This window comes from Myotis lucifugus, unplaced genomic scaffold, assembly GCF_000147115.1.
Source record: "Myotis lucifugus unplaced genomic scaffold, Myoluc2.0 scaffold_523, whole genome shotgun sequence".
Taxonomy (NCBI): domain Eukaryota; kingdom Metazoa; phylum Chordata; class Mammalia; order Chiroptera; family Vespertilionidae; genus Myotis; species Myotis lucifugus.
Window position 1 is genome coordinate 237,676 of NW_005871571.1, and position 12,669 is coordinate 250,344.

At 55.4% G+C, this 12,669-nt stretch overlaps 1 protein-coding gene across 1 annotated transcript in view; it reads right to left on the bottom strand.

Moving 5' to 3' along the window:
* ARHGEF10L (Rho guanine nucleotide exchange factor 10 like) overlaps positions 1-10,891 on the bottom strand; it is a 115,409-nt gene extending 104,518 nt beyond the window's left edge. Inside the window, exon 1 of the mRNA XM_023745203.1 lies at positions 9,071-10,891. The gene's annotated coding sequence lies outside the window, so the exon portion shown is untranslated. The remainder of the gene's footprint in view (positions 1-9,070) is intronic.
* Positions 10,892-12,669: the final 1,778 nt, after the last annotated feature.

A 12,669-nucleotide genomic window follows, 5' to 3' on the forward strand; every position in this document is an offset into this window, starting at 1 on the left:
ACCGGCATCAGCTCCTATTGGGACCATTAAAATTACCCCTTGATTGGTCTCTAGCTCCCACTTTGTTTTCAACACAGCAGCCAAGTTACTCCTCTGCTCAAACCCTCAAATGCTTCCCCACCTCATTCAGGGTGGAAGCCAGAGCCCTCACCTTGGCCTACAAGGCCCTACATGGTGCACCCCCACCCCCCACTACCTTCCTGACTTAGATCCTACCTCTCCCCCCGTAGCTTATTCTACCCCAGTCACAAGAACCACCGTGCAGTTCCTCAAACACCCCGCACAGGCTCCGGCCTCAGGGCCTTTGCACGTGCTGCTCCCTCTGCCTGGTCATACACATGGATGCTCCCTCTGCCTGGATGCTCCCTCGCCTCCTCTGGGCTCTGATCAAAGGTCACCCTGTCAGAGGCTTCCCCAGCACCCTCTTTAAAACAGCACACACACCTCCCCATCACGCCCCTTCCCCTGACCCAGCTCCCCTGTCTTCATAGTATTTAATACTTCTGGGCACCTGTACACTTTAGTTGTTTATAACAGCCTCCTCCTACGAGAATATGGACTCGACGGAGGCCAGGGCATCATTATTTCTGTCCATTGCTCTATCCACAGCCCTGGATCAGGGCCTGGCAAACACTAGGCCTCAGCACACACCTGCTAAGTGGATGAAGGAACCCCTTGGTCTGGGTCAGTCCTGCCACCACCCTCAGGGGAGGGGATAGGGCAGCCCAGGCCCGTTGGGCATCTCGGTCTGGGACTGGGCCTCCTCCTGCCTGAAATCAGCCTGTGGCCAGGACGGCTCCTCCCAGGAGAGCTTAGTAAACAGACTCACTGCCAAGCTGTGCAAGGGGCGGTGCCCCAAAACCAGTATGGGAAGAGGTCTGAGCCAAAGGCAGGGTGTGATCAGAAGGAGAGGGGAGGGAGGGGCAGGGCAGGGAGGAAGGACTTGGACCATAAAAAACTGGCTCCCAAAAAAGACCTCATTCTTGCTCTGCTGAGTCAGAAGCATGTGGCTGGGAGAGGAAGCAGGACCCCAGAGCTCCAACGGCTGCCACCCTCCTCCACAGACAGGTGAGGGACCTGCCACACGCCCAGCTGCCCAGGGAGGAAGCACAGGGTTCAGGCTGGGTGCTCAGGCCCTGGCTGGTGGGCCAGGGAGAGGAGTAGGCCTTCTTTCATAGACAGCCCGCTGGGTCCAGTCTGGCCTGGATCACTTTCTTCAGACCCACCCTCTGGCTCTCTCAAGGAGGGGACCCCTTTGTCCCACAAGACAGCTCTGGGCAGGAAGCAACAGCCTTTGCAAAACTCAGAGCTAAAGATAACTCGGCCCGCCCGACCACGGCCCTGCAAGCAGGCCAGGCAGCATCTGAGGTCTCGGGAAAGGCAAGGCCAGCATGGAGCCCCAGGGGACCAGAGGCCTCAGCCACGAGGCGCAGAACAGCTCTGGCTGAACTCTCCAAGCAGCTAGCTCTCATATTCAAACCCCCCCACCCCCACCCCTCCGAGAAAAAGGGTGTGTGAATCCAGCTGCTCTCTGTCCTCCAAACCTGGAGGGAGGCACAGAAATGGGTGTCTTCCCACCAGCCCCCAAGCAGGTGGGGGTCAACAAGAGGGCAGGGTCAACCCCATTACAGAGGAGGAAACTGAGAGGGAGAGAGATGACCCAAAGTCAAGTTCATCACAGGCAGATCCCTGATTAGATGGATGTCTGTCCCCCTCTTTCCCCTGCAGGGATTCCTCTCCCTCCCCCAGTGAATCCAGGCCACTCCCCCCTGGCTATTAACATCACACCTCTGAGAAGACACCCCTGGGGCTGTGGGACAGGAGGAGCCTGGGCTGCAGGTGCTGGGGGCAGAGAGAGTGGAGGAGTGGTTGCAACCCTGAAATGGATGGGTCCTGAATCCTGTCCTGGGGTGGACTCACACCCAGGACCAGGACCGCCACGGGGAACCAGTCCCAAACACGGGTCCTCCTTCATAATCACTTTAACAAGAAGCTCACTGGTGCTTGCCAACCCCAGAACCAGATAGCTTAGATCAGGGGTCCTCAAAGTTTTTAAACAGGGGGCCAGTTCACTGTCCCTCAGACCGTTGGAGGGCCGGACTATAGTTTAAAAAAAAACTATGAACAAATTCCTATGCACACTGCACATATCTTATTTTGAAGTAAAAAAACAAAACGGGAACAAATACAATATTTGTATTTGCATGTGGCCCTCGGGCCGTAGTTTGAGGACCCCAGGCTTAGATGCTGCCCACTCGCTGGTACTAGAAAGAATTCCTGAACTCCCTCATCTTCCTTCTGTTCTCAGCACTGAACCCATGCTGGGTGCCGTGAGCTGGGAGCCCACCCCTGCCTACATCCCACTGCAGAAATGCGGCCACTTGTTCAGTGGAAAATGGGGGGCCCACTGTGGCTCCTGCTATGCAGCAATCTCTGGTCCTGCCGGGGGGGCGGAGGGGGGGTGCTGGGTACCCTTTTTTGCCACCATCTCGCCCTGAGGATGGTTTTTAGGAAAGTGAGCCCAGTGATCAAACCAGGTTGGGTCCCAGCTCCCCACTTCCTGTGACACTAAGATATTACTTCGCTGTTCTGATCCCTGGCTCCCCCTCAGTACAAGAGCTATAAGAATCCCCACCTCATAGGGTTGTTATACAGGTTAGATGAGATGAGTCACAAAAAGTGACTCACTGAGAGCCTAGAACACAGCAGGGGCTCGATAAATGTTTGCTGAATGAATGAGTGAATGAGCAACCACCTCCTTCTAACGCAGTGGTTCTGAACTTGTGGGTCGCGACCATTTGAAGGTCGAACAACCCTTTCACAGGGGTCACCTAAGACCATCAGAAAATACATATATAATTACATATTATTTTTGTGATTAATCACTATGCTTTAATTATGTTCAATTTGTAACAATGAAAATACATCCTGCATATCAGATATTTACATGACGATTCATAACAGTAGCTAAATTACAGTTATGAAGTAGCAACGAAAATAATTTTATGGTTGGGGGTCACCACAACATGAGGAACTGTATTAAAGGGTCACGGCATTAGGAAGGTTGAGAACCACTGTTCTAAAGGAACAGCTGCCCTGGCCCACAAGGAGGGCGCTGCCCCAGGTGGCACTGAGTGATCCTAGAGCCCTGCCCACCCCTGGCCTCCAAGGGGATTAAGCCTGAAGAACACAGCCTCTCCTGCAGCATCTGACCATGTAGCAGTCCCTCCGAGGGCAGGGGACCCAGCGATGTGCTCTGGGGCAGCACCAGCTTGACCTGGCCGGAGGCTAACACGCAGCTGTGTAAGTTCCCCAAAGCCTCCACCGCCTCCCACCCCTTTTCAAGTCAAGATTCCAGGGGAGGGGAGGACCCAGAAAGAAAAAGCGAGTTCCTTTAACTGGTGCAAAATGTAGCGACGACAAAAGCTCAGTGCGTGGGGCCAGGGAGACAGTCCAAGCCCCTGAATCCGTTTAGTCAAGCCGAGGGGACCTCGGAGCTGGCTGCTGATGTCCCCCTTTATGGAAAGCACGCTGGCTGGACAACCAGCCCAGGAGAGTGGCAAAAACCACATGCATCTATTTCCTTGCTGGCGTTCCAGTATGTTTAGCTAAATTCAGGGATAAATCCCCTCCAGGCAGCAAGGTTACAATGACCACACACACACACACACACACACACACACACATGTGCGCGCGCGCATATGCCCAGGGCTGTCACTCAACATCAGGAGCATCTGAGGGACTTGCAGAGACAGTGCAGGCCTAGGTGGGCGGAACTCAGTTCTCTTCCCTGCTTGCGGCCGCCGGCACACCTACCAGGTGCCCAGTGCTCAGTGCTGGACACCTGCGCTGCCTGCCAAGACTCAGCCTGTGCCAGGCTCATGCAAGGTCTGGCCTGTGGCCAGGGCTTGGTCAGAAGATAGGGCACCATCTCCTTCCACATTAGGGTGCAAACCAGGACGCAAGTACCAGGGCTCACTTCTCCCAGACACGTACCATCTATGTTAACACTGAGGTCTCCAGGCTCTTCTCCCTCATTCTGGGGCCCTTTAAGCTCACAGCATCCACGGGGAGGGCAGAAAAGCTAGTCTTCATCTCTCTGGATCCTCCTGCCACCCAACCCCACCCCTTAACCAGTCCACACATATTTATTGAGCGCTTCGGTATGCAAGGTCTGGGGATTTGCTGATCAGAAAGACAGCGTTGGTTTCTGCCCTCCTGGATTCCACAGTCCCACAGGGAGGCAGATGCTAAACAATTACACAAACTCAACTTCGTTACAAACCAGATACGCACTACCCGGGGAGGGAGCATGCCAGGGCTCCTCTGACATTTAGACGGACAGCCGAACATTTACTCAACTCTCCCAGGACCGGTGCTGGTCCTCTGGACTCCACGTGTTCATCTGCATTGTAACCACACAAAACAAAGGACACAAAAACCTGGTGACAGTCCAGTTAATTCTGCCAGGAGCCTGCCTCTGTGTGGCCCGGGCCAAGGCGCACACTGCCCAGCCTCCAAGGGCCCGCCCACCTCCCGATGGACGTTTGCATTTCATGCCAAACAAGGTCATGTACGCACCCAGGGACGATGGTGTGGGCTCTGTCTCCCTGTTTTGCTTGTTTTGGCCGGAGGCAGTATTCGACTTCAAAATTCCCATCCCATCTTGACCTGGGCAGAGAGTCTTGCTGATCCATCTACGGCAGTGGCTCTCGGCCGGGCCGATCTGGTCCCCCGCACCCTGGGGACATTTGGCAATGTCGGGAGACATGTTGGCTGTCACGCCTGGAAAGGCAGGGAATGCTAGTGGCATCCGGGGGGTAGAGGCCAAGGATGCTGCCAAACACCCTACGGGGCACAGGACGGCCCCACCACAGAGAATGACCCCCAGCTCGAGTGTCAACAGTGCGAGGTGCAGAACCCTTACTCCAAGGGCATCTGGTCAAGTCCTCTGTGATCTAGCGCAGATACTGGCTCGTTAGCGCAGGGTAGTGTTACCGTTATTAGTCACAGGCACACAAAGACAAAGTCATGACCACTGGTTTCCACAGCAGAGAAATACCAGGCTACGGGTCTCTAAAAAGACTGCATTATACCACAGTCACTGATGTGTGTGGACCTCCGACCCACCTCTCTGTGCCTCTCCACCACCCGTCCCAGCATATGGAATACTGAAGGTGGGAGAAGGGAGGGAAGGAGAAAGAGAGGGGGTGGGGAAGAGGGCACACTGAGGCCTTTCAAGGCAGGAACCATGTGTTATGCCTCTCTGTCCCCCGCACCAGCGCCATTCCCGGCACCAAGCGGCCGCTTTTTAATTCTGTGAGCTCTCTGAGGCCAGGTCCCTCTCTGTCCCCGAGCTGAGCCTAGCTTATGGCTCAACCCTCCCACACTCACCATCGGTCCCTGCCCCTCAGACCTCATAGTTCAGCAGGGGAAGGAGAACTGAGCAGGGAGCAGGGAGCAACAATAAACAGCAGGCAGTGCTCCTGTGGAGGAGATGTAGGGGGGAGGGGGGGCTGCAAGCACTCCTGGGAGGGGCCCTGAACCTAGATGGGGGGCAGGGCTATCCATCAGGTAATAGTCCTGGAAACAGCCCAGCCTGTGTAGCTCAATGGCTGAGCATCAACCTATGAACCAGGAGGTCACGGTTCAATTCCCGATCTGGGCACATGCCCAGGTTGCAGGCTCCATCCGCAGTAGCGGGCATGCAGGAGGCAGCCAATCAAGGATTCTCGCATCGTTGATGTTTCTCTCTCTCTCTCCCTCTCCCTTCCTCTCTGAAATCAATAAAAATTTTTTTTTTAAATAGTCCTGGAAACAATGGACACAGCATGAACAGCTCCTCTCTGCAAGGCCTGGGACACGCACGGCAGCAGTGAGAACACCTGAGCAGGACAGAGACAAGGAGAAGGTAGACAGGGACTGCCGGGGGGCGTCCGGGGCCCGCACGCTGCCCGGCTCCCCTCTCCCCAGACACCTGGCCCAGGTACTCCTTCACCGGGACAAACAGTACTGGGGATGGAAGCCAGAGCCCAGGCACTAGGCACACAGAAAGGCAGCAGCTCCTAGGGTTGCCTAAGGCCACCAGGGAGTGAGTGCCAAAGTCAACCTCAACTTACTAATTGCCTTTTAGTGCATGAAGCTATTCTAGGCCCTTTAATCTTATTATTTTAATCTTTGCAACAACCCTGTGAGAGAGGAGCTATCGTCATCCCCATTTTACAGATTGGGAAACACAACAACAGAGGTTAAGGAAGTGGCTCAAGGTCACAGTGTCCACAGAGGGAGAGCTGGGATTTGAACCCAGACTCTGAGGCTGCAGGACTACACCCCAAGAGGATTGGGGTTTTCAATCTTCAGCCACCAGCCAGCCACCAGCCAGCTGGGCTCCTGTGGTGTCCGGGAAATGCTCGGGTGAGCAGATGGGACCACAAGGACCCCACTCATGGCGAGCCAGAGGGTCAGGGCCCCAGTGGGCAGGCACATCAGGAAGAGAACAATGGGAAAAGGCGCCCTGCAAAGTACTCATTGGGCCCCGTGCGCCCCAGGGAGAGTTCTGGGTGCACTGCCCCCAACAGAGCCTCGCCAAGCAGCCCCTGTGTCTGGGACTCGGCCCTGGGCTCCAGAAGCAGCCGAATGTAAACACGGTAAGTCTCACTGGGCGTTCTGGTCTGGCAGGAACATGACCCTGTGAACCGGGATTCACCCGGGCCCTCCAGCCACCACCTTAGCGCAGGCACCTGGGCAGGGACAGCCGACCTGAGCGGGCATGGCTGCGTGCCAGACATGAGCTGAGCCAGGGCCCTCCCCCTGCTGTGACTGAGGATACGATGATGTCGGACCAAAACCGGAAGGGCCCCCTTTACTGCTAGCAGCATCAAATCCCCTCCTAACCTGGCCCCTTAAAAGGGTGCCCCTGATCGGAGCAGGAACCAATGGCTAGAGTATCACCTGTGATTCACAGCATTGACCCCGTCGCTGTATTTTCCCACAACCAGTCACTCTCCAAAAGAAGGATCGTAGCAAGGCCGACACCCAACCTGTGGGCTAGAGCAAGAATTCCTTCTTAATCCTAGCAGATGGGTGGGTCAGAGCTTGAACAAATGCATGATTTCACCTCTCTAAGCCTCAGCTTACTCATCTGCAGACTGGGCACAATGACACTCCCAAAACCCAATTAAGTAATACACTCACTCATTTATTCAGCCCATATTGATCAAGCACTCCCTTGAGCCAAATACCGTCCCAGGTGTTTGGGATACATCAGTGAACCATGGGAAAAGGCTCCCTGCCCCAGCGGACTTACTGAGCCTTACCCGGTGCCTGTCACAGAGTGGATATGTCATAAATGCCCCGCCTCACGCCAAGCCTGGGTCACTGTCCCACGTCATACTCTCGTATGAATTCCTCCTTCGGCAAAAGAGTCATAGGAAGGGTCTACCCTTGCCCTCGTGTCATCTTCTGGAGTTTCTCAGGACAAGGCCCCGCCTCCTGCACAGGACACCCATCCGCTATCCCTCCTTCACTGTATCCATTGCACCCCCACTAGGGCCCATTCCAGGCTGCCATGGTCCCTCTCATGAGCTCAGCAAACACCCCTTGGGTGTCCCCCACGTGCCCAGGGTGGACGACCCTAGGACATCACCTGGGTTGCACTTCCTCTTTGCCAAGGTCAGGGCACCCAGGGGAATGTGGCGGACTCCACTCGCAACCAGGGCTCTGACTCACATCGCGATGCCCACGGACATTCAACACCGTCCCTACGGACCCCCAAGAAGTAGACCCTGCACTTTCCTGCGAACAAGTGACATCAAAGCAACAGTAACTCACAAGAAACCCCAGCACCTGCTCTCACTGGCTGGGAACAACACGAATGCTCACCATCGTTTCTGAGTTTCTGTTAAAACCAGGAGCCGTGTGTGGTGTTTCACGGGTCATTTCACAAGCTCCCCGACACTTCAAGGTGGAGATCCAGGTCCCCACTCAATCTCCAGGTTCCCAGAAGCTAGTGGCTGAGTCTACCCAAAACGTCTAGCACTGCCCTAGCCAGTTTGGCTCAGTGGATGGATCATCGGCCTGCGGACCAAAGGGTCGCAGGTTCGATTCCGGTCAAGGGCATGTACCTTGGTTGCAGGCTCCTCCCCGGCCCGGGCCCTGGTCGGGGCTCATGCAGGAGGCAACCAATCAATGTGTTTCTCTCTCATCGCTATTTCTCTCTGTCTTTCCCTCTCTCTTCCACTTCCCTAAAAATCAATGGGAAAATATCCTCAGGTGAGGATTAACAACAACAACAACAACAAAAATGTCTAGCACGTAACCTGGCATCTAACAGGTCTTCAATAAATGCTGGTTGGATTGACTTGAGTAAGAAAACTGAGGCTCAGAGAAGTAAAGTGACTATCCAAGGTCACACAGCTGGAGTGGGCCGGCCCAGCTGTGGACCAGGTCTGTGCAACTCCAAGTGCTTGCACTCGGCCTCTCTCTGACCTCCCTGCAGTCCAGCAGCTGGCTAACAGGGCTCTCCCCGGACAGGCTCTGGGCAAAAGGCACCGCCCCTCCAGGGCCTGAGAAAGGAGAGGTGAGCTCCACATGTGACCTTTTAAGGAAAAGTAAATGAAGAAAAACAGAAAGTGCGTTGGTGGAGGAAAGACCAGCCTGTGTATCATGTGCCCCAGAATATTGGGTTCACAGCTGGCTCCAGGCAGGCCACGGCGGCCGGAGTCTGACAGCCCTAGGGCCCTACCCCAGGTAGCTGGAGGTGCCAGGTCCGGTTGGCCTCAGGCTGGGCGTCAGCCTGGCTCTGCCACCAATGCGACCAGCGTTGGGCAAGTCACTTCCACCCCCAGAGTGCTGATGGCTCCTGCTTATGACAACAGAGAGGGGAGGGCAAGACCAAGTGAAAACCAACATCTCCCTCTCTCTCCAGCCAAACTTAGCCCACATCTCATTTACACACACGCCCTTTCCCCCCGGGTGGAGTTGGCACCCCCTTGTCCCATCTCCAGATGCCAGCAGAGTCACTCCTTCTACCCCTGGGCTGCCAGCATCACCGGGAAGCAGCTTGACTCACCTTGCAGACCTTCTAGTTCAGCCTTTGAGGACTGTCATCTGTGGGCCTGGGAAGGAAGTCAACTCACTGAGCACCTGCCATGTCCTGGGAGCTCTGGGAGCGCTGTGTCACTTCATCCCTGCACTGACCCTATGAAGTACGGGTTTAACTCCTCTTTCCAAGGGAGCCGCCCAGGCTGAGCCAGACAACGGTGCCTGCCCAAGATCCCACAGCTAATGCGACGCAGGGTTCAAACCCAGGCCCTGAAGTGCCCAAACCTGTGTTCACATTCCTGCTCATGTGTCAGCTCCCAGAGGACAGAAACTGTGACTAGGCCCTACGTGTCTCCATGATGCCTCGTCTGTGGTCTGCAAACTCGGGCTTTCTCGGTTGGCCAGCTGGTTACTCCCAAACCCCAGCCCAGGCCCTAGGGGAGCCTCACACATCACAAGCAGGGCCCGCTCCCCAGCTCCCTGCCTCATTGCTCTCGGGTGTCCTGAGCCCGATCCTGCCTGCCAGGGACCCCAAACCAGCCTGCACCCACTCTGCAAGAGGAATTTGAGACCAAGGCTCAGAGGAGCCAGAAAGCAAACCTCAGCACCTGTGACACACGGAGCATCCTGGTGTGGCCCTCACAGCAGCGAGGAGGCTGCTGGAGTCCAAGGCGGGGAGCATGGGCTTTGCAGCGAGACCCTCCAGGTTTCAACCCCAGGTCCGCCCCGTTAGCTGTGCAGACCTGAGCAGGCCTCCTGCCCTCTCCACGCCTCGGTCTCCTCCTCCGCTAAACAACAGACAGCAGCCCCTGACCACCGGACAGCGAAGGTGATTAAATGCCGTCCATCACCCGGCCTGAGGCAGGCACCCTTTCTCCCCTGGAGGGCACCTGCTCACCCTGGGCAACAGCTGGGCAGGGGGCTCAGAACCTGCAGCCCCCCAGGCAGCCAGCCCAAACAGGTCTGCATCCAGAGCTAGGTTTGTGGAGTTAATATTTACCTGCTTGTGACCCAAATCTTCTGGGGCATCAGGCATGCCTGAGCCACTCAGCCCTGAGACTTCCAACCGAGCAGGGACATGAGGTGGGAGGTGGTGCTGAATCTGGGACAAGAGTCAGAAACCCTGGTCCCCTAAAGCACCCAGACCCAGGCTGGCTGGGAGAGGTCCGTCCCTTCCCCATGTCCCTGCAGACTAAGTGTCACCCTCCACCCCATAGCACTTGCTCTGAAGACCCGAGCCCCACTCATCGGATGACCCATTTCCATGGGATCCCGGAAACCAGGGAGAACATGGGAGGGTGGAGGCTGAGGCCCCACAGACGAAGAGCTGAGCCCCAGCGTCTGTGGGCAGTGGAGGTGGCTGCCACACACGCTCATCAAATGGAGATTTCACTCGGGCTGTTTAGACCCGAGTTTCCTGATTTCAACAATAAGCCCCAAGCAGGAGAACCACCAGAGTCAGTGCCCCTCCCAGCAACTATCCGGGGCATCGGTCCCCACTTCACAGATGAGAAACCTCAGCTTAGAGCCTGAGACAGCCTGCCAAGGTCTCTAAATAGTCAGAGGTACAGGGGGCTTCAAACCAGGCCTCCTGGCTCCCAGGCTAATGAATAAACAGCCTGCCTCCAGCACTCCACTTTCCTGCCACTGTTTATCAGGTGTTTACCGGGTACCAGGCAGGGCTCTACCTGCTTACACATGACGACTGTCTTTATCGGTCCAAGAACCCTCCGGATGAGGACGAGGCTGTTACCCAACAAGCTGAGAAACTGAACTGAAACACAGGGAGGTTGAGACACTTGCCCCAGGACACAGAGCAGACAAGAGGCAGAGTGAGAATCAAAACCAGGCAGCCTGACTCGAGAGGCCACCACTGCATATACCCCACCCTCTATATGACTCTGTCCCCCCATTTCCCCCAACACACGCACACACACTCACATGCACACACTCACGCCGCCCATGCACGCACACAGGGCAGGAGAGACCTACCATTGGGAAGGTTTCGTAAACACAATGGCTCTTACCCGCACAGGGAAAGAGCTGAAGGCCCAGGAGGCTGTGAAAGGTAGGAGCTGGGTAGGCACCCTCGTCCGCCCTCCCTGTTCTCCCTGCTGAGCAGAGGGAGCCTGGGTAATGGTGTCATTCCCCGCCTGCAACTGTCCAGGGCCCACAGAGCCAGAAGCTCCTCAGTGTGGCCCATAAGGCCATTCTTTTTGACAGATCATCCCCAACTTCCCATTCACCAATGAGGAATGTTTGCTGGGCACATACAATGGATCAGGCCTCATGGGGAGACAAACATCCTATAGAACAGCAGTTCTCAACCTGTGGGTCGCAACCCCTTTGGGGGTCGAATGACCCTTTCACAGGGGTCGCCTAAGACCATCGGAAAACACATATATAATTAGATATTGTTTTTTGTGATTAATCACTATGCTTTAATTATGTTCAATTTGTAACAATGAAAATACATCCTGCATATCAGATATTTACATTACGATTCATAACAGTAGCAAAATTACAGTTATGAAGTAGCAACGAAAATAATTTTATGGTTGGGGGTCACCACAACATGAGGAACTGTATTAAAGGGTCGTGGCATTAGGAAGGTTGAGAACCACTGCTATAGAATAAAAGACTAATATGTAAATCAACCAAACGGCGGAACAACCAGTGGAATGACCAGTCACTATGACACGCACTGACCACCAGGGGGCAGATGCTCAATGCAGGAGCTGCCCCCAGCCCACAGGCCCCAGGCCTGCCAAGGCGGGTGCCAGCAAGGCGCCCTCTTCCCACCCCATCGCCCCACCAGTTGCCTCCAACAGAGGGAGGCAACCACCCGTGGCAGGGCAATCGGGAGATGTGGCCGGCCAGCAAGCAGGTGGCGCCAGGCCAGCCAAGGTGGGTGCCCCACAGATCAGCCCTGATCACCAGCCAGGCCTAGGGACCCTACCCATGCACGAATTTCATGCACCGGGCCTCTAGTGGAAAATAAAAGACAGAGCCTGAGCTTTGGGAGCAGAAGAGGGGCCCCCACCTGCCCCAGTCACATGACCTACCTTCCTTGGCCTGGAAACCATGTCCCACCTCTTGGGACACTCACACCTACATTTTGAGCCTTAACACAAGATGACCTCAGGGAAGTCTTCCACGATGCCCACAGCTAGCCACTCACCCCTCAGAGCACCTAACACTCTGGACTGGAATCATCTGCTTTGTTCTCTGACTCCCCCACTAGACTGTGAGTTCCTTGAGGACAGGGACAATGTCTTTCATTTCTGTCTCTCCAGTACCCAGTACAGTCCTCGGGACATGGTAGAGATTCAAGAGATGATGGATGGCTGGGTGGGTGGGTAGGTAGATTGATAGATGAATGGGTGAATGGGTGGGTAGGTATGTGGATGGATGGATGGATAGATAGATGGCTAGGTGGGTGGGTAGGTGGGTGGGTGAATAGATGGATGGAAGGGGTGTGAGGGGATGGGTGGGCCGGGTGCTGGATGGATAGTGGGTGGGTGGCTGAATAGAGGGATGAGTTGCTGGGCGGGTGGATTGTAAGGCTGTGGATGGATAGATATTAGATCGATGGATAGCTGTGTGATCAGGTGGCTGCCGGATAGA